This window comes from Bombina bombina, chromosome 7 (genome assembly GCF_027579735.1).
Source record: "Bombina bombina isolate aBomBom1 chromosome 7, aBomBom1.pri, whole genome shotgun sequence".
Lineage (NCBI taxonomy): Eukaryota > Metazoa > Chordata > Amphibia > Anura > Bombinatoridae > Bombina > Bombina bombina.
Window position 1 is genome coordinate 318,892,721 of NC_069505.1, and position 13,356 is coordinate 318,906,076.

General features: G+C 39.2%; 1 protein-coding gene across 1 annotated transcript in view; it reads left to right on the forward strand.

Moving 5' to 3' along the window:
- Positions 1-13,356, forward strand: part of CPNE9 (copine family member 9) — a 929,037-nt gene that overhangs the window by 487,906 nt on the left and 427,775 nt on the right. The gene's annotated exons all lie outside the window — the stretch shown is intronic.

Here is a 13,356-nt window from a genome sequence, read left to right on the forward strand (position 1 = left end):
TGACATGTTGTACTCTATGGAGTCCATTCAATAAATAATTGTAATGCAGTGCTTTAATTATAGATTTATACTATTTGTATTAAAAATATTGACTTTTTCCTGAATACAGGCTTCTGAATGGGGAATCCATTTCACTTTAAGGGGTCCATTTATCATTGTGCGGACGGACATGATCCGCTATAGCGAACCATGTCCGCAACACATCGATAAATGCCGACAGCATACGCTGTCTGCATTTATCATTGCACAAGCAGTTCTGGTGAACTGCTGGTGCAATGCTGCCCCCTGCAGATTCGCGACCAATCGGCCACTAGCAGGGGGTGTCAATCAACCCGAACGTACATGATCGGGGGGCGGATTGCTATATGCCGCCTCAGAGGCGGCGTATGAGTTAAGGGGCAGCGGTCTTAAGACCGCTGCTTCTTAACTCCTGTTTCCGGCGAGCCTGAAGGCTTGCGCGGAAACAAGGGGAACAGGGACCATTTGGCCCTTGTTAAATAGACCCCTAAGACTCTAGATTGGTTTGGAATACACTGTCTTGGTAAACGCCATAGGTTTAAACCGCTATAAGTGACAGTGAGAAGGGAATATTTACATTTCTTTAGGTGTTCAATGAGGAAATGTGACATACTTGTGCCTGACAAAAAAAATCATCTTTGCTGCTGAGTTGAAACTAGAACACAAAATTTAAATAGCATATGGTAGTATGTGGCAATTAAAGGGATATGGAACCCGCATTTTTTTTTTCTTTCATGATTCAGATAGAGCATGCAGGTTTAAGCAACTAAGCTTACATCCCTGCTTTTTCAAATACAGATACCAAGAGAACGAAGAAAAATTGATAATAGGAATAAATGACAGAGATGCCCAAAATTGCATGCTCTATCTGTATCATGAAAGAAAAAATGTGTGTTTAAAAAGGATAGAAAGCAAAAAAAAAAATTCAAATAGAAGTATTTTTGAAATATACTTCCATTAAAGGGACACTAAACCCAATTTTTTTTTCTTTCTTTAAGTCAGATAGAGCATGCAATTTTAAGCAACTTTCTAATTCACTCCTATTATAGTTTTTTCTTCATTCTCTTGCTATCTTTATTTGAAAAATAAGGCATCTAAGCTGTTTGTTTGGTTTAGAACACTGGACAGCACTTGTTCATTGGTGGATTTTTTGCTCACCAAAAATGGGCCGGCATTCTTGCATTTCAAATAAAGATACCAAGAGAATGAAGAAAATTTGATAATAGGAGTAAATTAAAAAGTTGCTTAAAATTGCTTGCTCTATCTGAATCACGAAAGAAAAAAATTGGGTTCAGCGTCCCTTTAACAAAAATTCTTCTAGTAAAAGTTATTACTGTTTTTTCAGTGACATATGCGAATATGCTGTGTGGGCCTCTGCACCAGCATTGAAGCTCATAGAGCTGGTGGAGTTGTGTGACTATTTGTGTCATACAAGCCACAGCTAACTCTCTGAGAAGGTGTAGTGTTGTAATGCTGAAGCACGGCCCTCACAGCTTATGTGCGTACATTAATATCTTTTACTAGAAGCACTTTTTCTAATCGAAGTTTAATGCAAAAATGCACCCATGGACATTTTAATTTTGATCTTTCTATTGCTTTAACAAAAATGTGTTGGATTTTAACTGTACTCCAATCGGCACTCTAGTCATACGACACTCACACAATTTTTTTTTGTAATTAGAGCACTGATTGGAGAACAATCAAAACCGTCCGCTTACAAAAAAATACTTTTTAAGTGTCCGGCCAGAGCACAGGTATTAGAATTTAATTGTTATATTAAAAAGTAAGATTTAGGGTATCTTCATTAGAATGGATGAATTAAAGTCCATCTAAAATGTTGTTTTTATTCTGGAACTGAATACTTTACTAAGCAGAAGTCTGTTTTTTAAGCCCCCTGCTTTTACTCGCACAATTGATTGTGAGCAGGGGGAGACACAAATTATTAATTGTGCGATGATAAATGTGAGTCTGATCCGCTACCCAATCACAGCTGCGTATTTTCTCTTTCCATGTTTTTTGTCTTTCATGTGAGCTAAGATCTTTCCTATTTATCTCTGCAATCCAATACTCATCTGTGACTTGTAAGCAGTAAATATCTTATTTATAGACTCCGGCTGTGCTAGAGGAGTTGCCCTTTATGAATATAAAACACCCTTCTTAAATCTTTAAGCTCTATGTATCTTGCAGTGTCATCAGTATGACCTACCTTCTGTTTGTGTGCTTTTTATTATTCAATGCTATGTGATTCTTCTTTACCACAGCTCCATATACATTTCAAATCTCAAGAAAAACTGCTAGCTACATAATTAAAGGGACAGTCTACAATAGAATTTTTATTGTTTTTAAAGAAAGATAATCCCTTTATTACCCATTCCCCAGTTTTGCATAACAAACACTGTTATATTAATATACGTTTTACCTCTGTGATTACTTTGTATCTAAGCATCTTCTGACAGCCCCCTGATCACATGACTATTGATTTATTATCTATTGACTTGCATTTAGTACTGTGTTGTGCTAAATCTTAAATAACTCCTCGGGTGTTAACACAATGTTATATATATGGGCCACATGAACTAGCAGTCTCCTGTTGTGAAAAGTAAATAAAAAAGCATGTGATTAAGAGGCTGCCTATAGTGGCTTAGAAACAGGCAGACATTTAGAGGTTTAAATGTTATAAAGTATATTAATATAACAAGTAAAGGTATTATCTATATTTTTAAACAATAACAATTTTAGTGTAGACTGTCCCTTTAAAGGGAGACTGTACAGGAATATGAAAGAAATGAATTTATCAGGTAAGTTCTTACATAAATTATGTTTTCTTTCATGTAATTAGCAAGAGTCCATGAGCTAGTGACGTATGGGATAATGACTACCCAAGATGTGGATCTTTCCACGCAAGAGTCACTAGAGAGGGAGGGATAAAATAAAGACAGCCAATTCCTGCTGAAAATAATCCACACCCAAAATAAAGTTTAATGAAAACATAAGCAGAAGATTCAAACTGAAACCGCTGCCTGAAGTACTTTTCTACCAAAAACTGCTTCAGAAGAAGAAAACACATCAAAATGGTAGAATTTAGTAAAAGTTGTCAGCCTGTGGAAGGTAATCTCACCCCTGTAAAGGAGAGAGGGGAATTTTAGGACCACAACTGCAGTTTTAAAAGTGTTGTGAAAGTATCAATGATTCTGTATAGGTGAAGGGAGGCAGCAAGGTTCAGAATCAATGGATACAGTTCACTTTTATTATAAGGATAGGTGAGACAATGGCTGAGACCACAGAGCATATAGCCCCACTCAGTATTGACAAACTGGTTCCCACTTAAATAATAACATGCAATTGCAAGGTTAAAGAGTTAAACAGATAGTATCTGATCATAATTGGCAGCACAGATAACCGTACAAGAATAAGGCAAAATACAGCTAATGACACTTGAGCTTTTTAAGGTACTGAGACTGACAAATAACGAAGTTAGGTAATTATTAGCGCATTTGAATACGAAGGCATCTTAACTAAAGGTTCTGAGACATGTCTGGAGTAAATGTTGAATAATGGTAACTTACTGCGGTACAGGAGTGAAGGAAGCGCTTTTTAAAGTTACTATAAAAGTAATGGGTGAGTGGTGTCCGGACACAGAGTAGTTCCCCTGCAGAGTCTGGGGATTTGCAGCGTGTGCGATGGCGTGTGACGTCACCGCTTGCCGGTTCCGGTCCTGTGTTTGGTAGAGAGGTGAGCTGCGTCTGTCTCAAAGGTTGCAAGGAAGTTTGAGGGTGAGAAGCTGGATTCAACAATCAAGCAATTTGGTATGAGTAGGAGGGAAATTTAAACAGCTTGATGGGGAGGAGATTATGTAAGTGTGAAAAGACACAGCTATACAAAGGATAAAGCAAAGAACTTAGGCAGTCATGACAGGACCCCCCCCCCAAGGATCAACTCCGGGGATCGGGTCCAGGGCGATCAGGACAACGTTCATGGAACCTGGCCACCAATCGGGGGGCAGATAGATTAGAAGCCGGTTCCCAGGAGTCCTCAGAATCAGGATAGCCCTTCCAATGAACCAGATACTGAAGCTGCCCTCGAAAGCGTCGGGAGTCCAACACATCTTGTACCTCATACTCCAGGGTGGCATCCTGCAGATGAGGAAGTATAGGAATAGAAGGATCATGGTGACGAAGCTGTCTATAAGGCTTGAGGAGAGACACATGAAAGGTAGGATGGGATTTCAGATTTGCTGGTAAAGCGAGGGTGACAGCATTCATATTCACAATCTTTACGATGGGGAATGGTCCAATAAAGCTGGAAGACAGTTTCCTGGAAGGAAGGGGTAAATGTAGATTACGTGTCGATAACCAAACGTAGTCACCTACAGCATATTTAGGCGAGGGAATCCTTTTCTTGTCAAAATGAAATTTATACCGATCCTTGGCGATGCGAATATTTTCAGCAGTTAATGAAAAGGATTCACTAATAGTGTTGATGAGGTCATTCACAACAGGACAAGTGTTGCCGACCATAGAATCCCATTCAAAAGAGGGATGGAAACCATAATTAATGAAAAACGGTGTGGAGTTAGTAGAAGAATGAATGGAATTGTTGAAGGCGAATTCTGCGTATGGCAGAAGTTGGGTCCAGTTCTCTTGTTTAGCTGAGATGAAACATCTTAAGTATTGTTCAATGCACTGGTTTGTTCTTTCAGTCTGGCCATTAGTTTGTGGATGGAAAGAGGTACTGAGACGTCTAGAAATACCTAGTGAGTGACAAAGTTGTTTCCAGAAGTGGCTGGTAAATTGAGTACCCCTATCTGAGGTGATACTATTCGGGAGTCCGTGATACTTGAACACATGGTGGATCATTAAGGAAATGGTTTCAGAAGAAGTTGGGAGTTTATGGTAGGGCACAAAATGTGCCATTTTACTAAATAGGTCCACGACTACTAATATGGTGTTATTCCTTTCTGAGATAGGCAGGTCGACTATATAGTCGATAGCTATGTCTCTCCAAGGACGGTCAGGAGTCGGTAAGGGGATCAATTTTCCGTACGGGGGAGTCCTCCCTTTTTTAGTAGTTTCGCAGATCATACAGGTCTTAACGTAATCCGCGATATCGGAGAGGTAAGTTGGCCACCAAAAGTATCTGGAGACTAATTCTTGAGTTTTCTTTATGCCCATATGTCCAGCAGATGGGGAGTCATGTAAAGTTTTTAAGACTGTTGGTCTGAGACTGTTGGGTACATAGATTTGTTGTTGGTGATAATATAACCCATCCGTGTGTAAATCCAAGACCTGTAATGGTTTATTTGAGTCAGCCTGTTGTGCCGATTTGAACTGATTGTTTTGTTCTACAGTTAAAGCTAAGAACCTGTCAAGAGGAATTAAGGGTGAGAGGTTTGGATGCGGAACTTGGTCCACCAAGTGTCTTGAGAGGGCATCAGCCTTCTTGTTCTTGTTTGCAGGACGGTAGGTGATAAGATAATTAAACCTAGCCAAGAATAGGTTCCATCGGACCTGCCGTGCACTAAGAGTCCTATTAGATTGTAAGTATTCTAGATTTTTGTGATCCGTGTAGATCAAGATTGGAAGAATGGTCCCTTCCAGAAGGTGTCTCCATTGTTCTAATGAAGTCTTGATTGCTAACAGTTCTTTATCCCCAATTGGGTAGTTGATTTCAGCTGAATTAAGTATTCGTGAATAGAAGGCGACAGGGTGTAGAGGGTCCTTAGGAGTCAGCCTCTGTGAGAGGATTGCTCCCAAAGCATAATTAGATGCATCCACTTCCAGGATATACTGTAACTTAGAATTAGGGAATTGGAGGATAGGGGCCGTAGTGAAAGCCTTTTTTAAAAAATTGAAAATTTGTTCTAAATCATCGTTCCATCGAAAGTGTGTATCAGATTTGGTCAAGTTAGTTAATGGTCTTGTCAAATCAGCGAAATTTTTAATAAACTTCCTGTAGAAATTGGCGAAACCCATGAACCTTTGTATATCCTTTTTACTTTTTGGGGAAGGCCAATTTTGGATTACCGATATCTTATCATTATCCATCTGGATACCTTGGGGTGATACAATATAACCTAGAAATTTTATTTCTTTGGAGTGAAATAAGCATTTTTCTAGTTTGACATATAGAGAATTTTCTCTCAACCGAGTTAATACTAGGGTAACATGTTTGATGTGTTCTGTACGTGAGGTAGAGAATATGAGTATATCATCCAAATATATCACCATAAATAAATCCAAAAAATCCTTAAAAATGTCATTTATAAAGTATTGAAAAGTAGCCGGGGCATTACAGAGGCCAAATGGCATCACAGTATATTCGAATAAGCCGTAACGTGTACGGAATGCTGTAAGCCATTCATGACCCTCCTTGATACGTACTAAGTTGTAAGCCCCTCTGAGATCCAATTTAGTGTATATAGTAGCATCTTGTAATCTATCAAGGAGTTGGGGAATTAAAGGCAAAGGATAGCGGTTTTTTATTGTACGCTTGTTTAGTTCTCTGTAATCAATAATGGGTCTTAGGGACTGATCTTTATTTTTAACAAAAAATATACCAGCCCCAGCTGGGGAGGTGGAAGGACGTATAAAGCCTTTCTTTAAGTTATCAGCCAAATAAGTTTTAAGGTGTTGTAACTCAGGTTCTGAGAGGGGAAATATATGGCCGTAAGGTATATCAACACCTGGCAGGAGATCAATAGGGCAGTCATAAACCCTATGAGGTGGTAGATTCTCTGATTCTTTTTTATCAAAGACATCAGCGAATGTAATGTATTCCTTGGGGATTTGTAATGGAACATCTAGTAAAATTTGTTCCTGATGGAGACACAAATTTTTACAATATGGAGAATTAAAGAGAACTTGTGAAGTTGACCATTGTATAGTGGGATCGTGTTGTTTAAACCAAGTGATACCAAGTATAATGGGATATAGAGGTGAGGGTATAACATCAAAAGTAAGATACTCTGTGTGTTGGTCATGTGTGGTGAGCCTTAATGGTATGGTATGGTATAAGATGGGTCCTGAAGTTATTTCATTACCATCAATAAATCGAAGTACACTAGGCACCAATTTCTTAACGAGTGGAATTTTATTTACAGTAGTGAATTGGTGATCTATATAATTATGGCTCGCTCCAGAGTCAAGGATTGCTTGTGAGTTGAGTCTTTGCTGATCCCACTGTAATAAGATAGGAAGGGAGCAATGATTAGACTGTGTTTGTTTAGCAGATAGACATATATTTGTAGTGTTCATCTTACCCTTCCTACGCTGTAATTGAGAGCAGTCCTTTACAGTGTGATCAATCCCTCCACAATACATACAGAGATCTAAAGCTTTTCTTCTTAGTTTCTCCTGTTGAGTTAATGGACCTCTGATGAAACCGAGTTCCATAGGAATTTCAGAAGTTTTTGTAGGTGTTTTAGGTGGGGGTAATGTAGTAGCTGTATGTTTAGTGGATGATTCTAAGTGTGACCTTTCTGAGCGTCTCTCTCTGATGCGTCTATCTAAAGTGATGCTTGCATCTATTAGGAGTTCTAAAGTATCTGGGAGGGGTTGTCTGGCTAGCTCATCCTTGAGAGTATCTGAGAGGCCTAGGCGGAATTGATTGCGTAATGAGAGGTCATTCCACTGTGTATCTGGGGACCATTACTTAAACTCTGCGATGTAGTCCTCCACAGGCCTTTTATGTTGTCTCAGAGACCTCATTGCTGTCTCAGCAGACAGCTGTTTGTAGGGATCATCATAAAGCTGTCCCATTGCTTTAAAAAACTGATCAAATGAGTACAGCAATGGGTCATTGGTCTCAAAAAACAAATTAGCCCATATACGTGGTTCACCACGCAGATAAGAGATTGTGGTGAGAACCTTCAAATGATCATTGAAATATGTTTTGGGTTTTAGTTGGAAGTATAAGGAACATGAATTTTTGAATTCCCTAAATTCTGAACGAATACCACTAAATGTTTGTGGAGGATTAGGTTGGGGTTCACTAGAACCAATACTTGTAGTGAGTGTATCAATTTTATCATTGATGTATTGCTTTAAAGCAGAATTTTCTAACTGTAGTGTATTTAACCCTGTAGTGAGGTTATCTACAGTTTGTGTTAATTTCTCTACATGAGCTAATAAGGCTGCTGGGTCCATAGTATGGGCTTGATTGTTATTGTCAGCCTGTGGAAGGTAATCTCACCCCTGTAAAGGAGAGAGGGGAATTTTAGGACCACAACTGCAGTTTTAAAAGTGTTGTGAAAGTATCAATGATTCTGTATAGGTGAAGGGAGGCAGCAAGGTTCAGAATCAATGGATACAGTTCACTTTTATTATAAGGATAGGTGAGACAATGGCTGAGACCACAGAGCATATAGCCCCACTCAGTATTGACAAACTGGTTCCCACTTAAATAATAACATGCAATTGCAAGGTTAAAGAGTTAAACAGATAGTATCTGATCATAATTGGCAGCACAGATAACCGTACAAGAATAAGGCAAAATACAGCTAATGACACTTGAGCTTTTTAAGGTACTGAGACTGACAAATAACGAAGTTAGGTAATTATTAGCGCATTTGAATACGAAGGCATCTTAACTAAAGGTTCTGAGACATGTCTGGAGTAAATGTTGAATAATGGTAACTTACTGCGGTACAGGAGTGAAGGAAGCGCTTTTTAAAGTTACTATAAAAGTAATGGGTGAGTGGTGTCCGGACACAGAGTAGTTCCCCTGCAGAGTCTGGGGATTTGCAGCGTGTGCGATGGCGTGTGACGTCACCGCTTGCCGGTTCCGGTCCTGTGTTTGGTAGAGAGGTGAGCTGCGTCTGTCTCAAAGGTTGCAAGGAAGTTTGAGGGTGAGAAGCTGGATTCAACAATCAAGCAATTTGGTATGAGTAGGAGGGAAATTTAAACAGCTTGATGGGGAGGAGATTATGTAAGTGTGAAAAGACACAGCTATACAAAGGATAAAGCAAAGAACTTAGGCAATCATGACAAAAGTATGCAAAGAGGACCAAGTTGCTGCTTTGCAAATCTGATCAACCGAAGCCTCATTCCTAAACGCCCAGGAAGTAGAAACTGACCTAGTAGAATGAGCTGTAATCCTTTGAGGCAGAGTTTTACCCGACTCGACATAAGCATGGTGAATTAAGGATTTCAACCAAGATGCCAAAGAAATGGCAGAAGCTTTCTGACCTTTTCTAGAACCGGAAAAGATGACAAATAGACTAGAAGTCTTTCGGAAAGACTTAGTAGCTTCAACATAATATTTCAAAGCTCTAACAACATCCAAAGAATGCAACGATTTCTCCTTAGAATTCTTAGGATTAGGACATAATGAAGGAACCACAATTTCTCTACTAATGTTGTTGGAATTCACAACCTTAGGTAAAAATTCAAAAGAAGTTCGCAACACCGCCTTATCCTGATGAAAAATCAGAAAAGGAGACTCACAAGAAAGAGCAGATAATTCAGAGACTCTTCTGGCAGAAGAGATGGCCAAAAGGAACAAAACTTTCCAAGAAAGTAATTTAATGTCCAATGAATGCATGGGTTCAAAAGGAGGAGCTTGAAGAGCCCCCAGAACCAAATTCAAACTCCAAGGAGGAGAAATAGACTTAATGACAGGTTTTATATGAACCAAAGCTTGTACAAAACAATGAATATCAGGAAGATTAGCAATCTTTCTGTGAAAAAGAACAGAAAGAGCAGAGATTTGTCCTTTCAAGGAACTTGCGGACAAACCTTTATCTAAACCATCCTGAAGAAACTGTAAAATTCTCGGAATTTTAAAAGAATGCCAGAAAAATGATGAGAAAGACACCAAGAAATATAAGTCTTCCAGACTCTATAATATATCTCTCTAGATACAGATTTACGAGCCTGTAACATAGTATTAATCACAGAGTCAGAGAAACCTCTTTAACCAAGAATCAAGCGTTCAATCTCCATACCCTTAAATTTAAGGATTTGAGATCCTGATGGAAGAAAGGACCTTGCGACAGAAGGTCTGGTCTTAACGGAAGAGTCCACGGCTGGCAAGAGGCCATCCGGACAAGATCCGCATACCAAAACCTGTGAGGCCATGCTGGAGCTACCAGCAGAACAAACGAGCATTCCTTCAGAATCTTGGAGATTACTCTTGGAAGAAGAACTAGAGGCGGAAAGAGATAGGCAGGATGATACTTCCAAGGAAGTGATAATGCATCCACTGCCTCCGCCTGAGGATCCCGGGATCTGGACAGATACCTGGGAAGTTTCTTGTTTAGATGAGAAGCCATCAGATCTATTTCTGGGAGTTCCCACATTTGAACAATCTGAAGAAATACCTCTGGGTGAAGAGACCATTCGCCCGGATGCAACGTTTGGCGACTGAGATAATCCGCTTCCCAATTGTCTATACCTGGGATATGAACCGCAGAGATTAGACAGGAGCTGGATTCCGCCAAAACCAGAATTCGAGATACTTCTTTCATAGCCAGAGGACTGTGAGTCCTTCCTTGATGATTGATGTATGCCACAGTTGTGACATTGTCTGTCTGAAAACAAATGAATGATTCTCTCTTCAGAAGAGGCCAAGACTGAAGAGCTCTGAAAATTGCACGGAGTTCCAAAATATTGATCGGTAATCTCACCTCCTGAGATTCCCAAACCCCTTGTGCCGTCAGAGACCCCCACACAGCTCCCCAACCTGTAAGACTTGCATCTGTTGAGAATATAGTCCAGGTCGGAAGAACAAAAGAAGCCCCCTGAATTAAACGATGGTGATCTGTCCACCACGTCAGAGAATGTCGTACAATCGGTTTTAAAGATATTAATTGAGATATCTTTGTGTAATCCCTGCACCATTGGTTCAGCATACAGAGCTGAAGAGGTCGCATGTGAAAACGAGCAAAGGGGATCGCGTCCGATGCAGCAGTCATAAGACCTAGAATTTCCATGCATAAGGCTACCGAAGGGAATGATTGTGACTGAAGGTTTCGACAAGCTGAAATCAATTTTAGACGTCTCTTGTCTGTCAAAGACAGAGTCATGGACACTGAATCTATCTGGAAACCCAAAAAGGTTACCCTTGTCTGAGGAATCAATGAACTTTTTAGTGAATTGATCCTCCAACCATGATCTTGAAGAAACAACACAAGTCGATTCGTTTGAGATTCTGCTAAATGTGAAGACTGAGCAAGTACCAAGATATCGTCCAAATAAGGAAATACCACAATACCCTGTTCTCTGATTACAGACAGAAGGGCACCGAGAACCTTTGTAAAAATTCTTGGAGCTGTAGCTAGGCCAAACGGCAGAGCCACAAACTGGTAATGCTTGTCCAGGAAAGAGAATCTCAGGAACTGATAGTGAGCTGGATGAATCGGAATATGCAGATATGCATCCTGTAAATCTATTGTAGACATATAATGCCCTTGCTGAACAAAAGGCAAGATAGTCCTTACAGTTACCATTTTGAATGTTGGTATCCTTACATAACGATTCAATATTTTTAGATCCAGAACTGGTCTGAAGGAATTCTCCTTCTTTGGAACAATGAAGAGATTCGAATAAAACCCCAGCCCCTGTTCCAAAACTGGAACTGGCATAATTACTCCAGCCAACTCTAGATCTGAAACACATTTCAGAAATGCTTGAGCTTTCACTGGGTTTACTGGGACACGGGAAAGAAAAAATCTCTTTGCAGGAGGTCTTATCTTGAAACCAATTCTGTACCCTTCTGAAACAATGTTCTGAATCCAAAGATTGTGAACAGAATTGATCCAAATTTCTTTGAAAAAACGTAATCTGCCCCCTACCAGCTGAGCTGGAATGAGGGCCGCACCTTCATGTGGACTTAGAAGCTGGCTTTGCTTTTCTAGAAGGCTTGGATTTATTCCAGACTGGAGATGGTTTCCAAACTGAAACTGCTCCTGAGGATGAAGGATCAAGCTTTTGTTCTTTGTTGAAACGAAAGGAACGAAAACGATTATTAGCCCTGTTTTTACCTTTAGATTTTTTATCCTGTGGTAAAAAAGATCCTTTCCCACCAGTAACAGTTGAGATAATAGATTCCAACTGAGAACCAAATAATTTATTACCCTGGAAAGAAAGGGAAAGTAGAGTCGATTTAGAAGACATATCAGCATTCCAAGTTTTAAGCCATAAAGCTCTTCTAGCTAAAATAGCTAGAGACATAAACCTGACATCAACTCTGATAATATAAAAAATGGCATCACAGATAAAATTATTAGCATGTTGAAGAAGAATAATAATATTATGAGAATCATGATCTGTTACTTGTTGCGCTAAAGTTTCCAACCAAAAAGTTGAAGCTGCAGCAAAATCAGCCAATGATATAGCAGGTCTAAGAAGATTACCTGAACACAGATAAGCTTTTCTTAGAAAGGATTCAATTTTCCTATCTAAAGGATCCTTAAAGGAAGTACCATCTGCCGTAGGAATAGTAGTATGTTTAGCAAGGGTAGAAATAGCCCCATCAACTTTAGGGATTTTGTCCCAAAACTCTAATCTGTCGGACGGCACAGGATATAATTGCTTAAAACGTTTAGAGGGAGTAAATGAATTACCCAAATTATTCCATTCTCTGGAAATTACTTCAGAAATAGCACCAGGAACAGGAAAAACTTCTGGAATAACCACAGGAGATTTAAAGACCTTGTCTAAACGTTTAGATTTTGTATCAAGAGGACCAGAATCCTCAATTTCTAAAGCAATTAAAACTTCTTTAAGTAAAGAACGAATAAATTCCATTTTAAATAAATATGAAGATTTATCAGCATCAACCTCTGAGACAGAATCCTCTGAACCAGAAGAATCATTAGAATCAGAATGATGATGTTCATTTAAAAATTCATCTGGATAACGAGAAGTTTTAAAAGATTTTTTGTGTTTACTAGAAGGAGGAATAACAGACATAGCCTTCTTAATGGATTCAGAAACAAAATCTCTTATGTTATCAGGAACACTCTGAACATTAGATGTTGTTGGAACTGCAACAGGTAATGGTACTTTACTAAAGGAAATATTATCTGCATTAACAAGTTTGTCATGACATTTAATACAAACAACAGCTGTAGGAACAGCTACCAAAAGTTTACAGCAGATACACTTAGCTTTGGTAGTTCCAGCACCAGACAGCGATTTTCCGGAAGTATCTTCTGACTCAGATGCAACGTGAGACATCTTGCAATATGTAAGAGAAAAAACAACATATAAAGCAAAATTGATCAAATTCCTTAAATGACAGTTTCAGGAATGGGAAAAAATGCCAAAGAACAAGCTTCTAGCAACCAGAAGCAATGAAAAATGAAACTTAAATAATGTGGAGACAAAAAGCGACGCC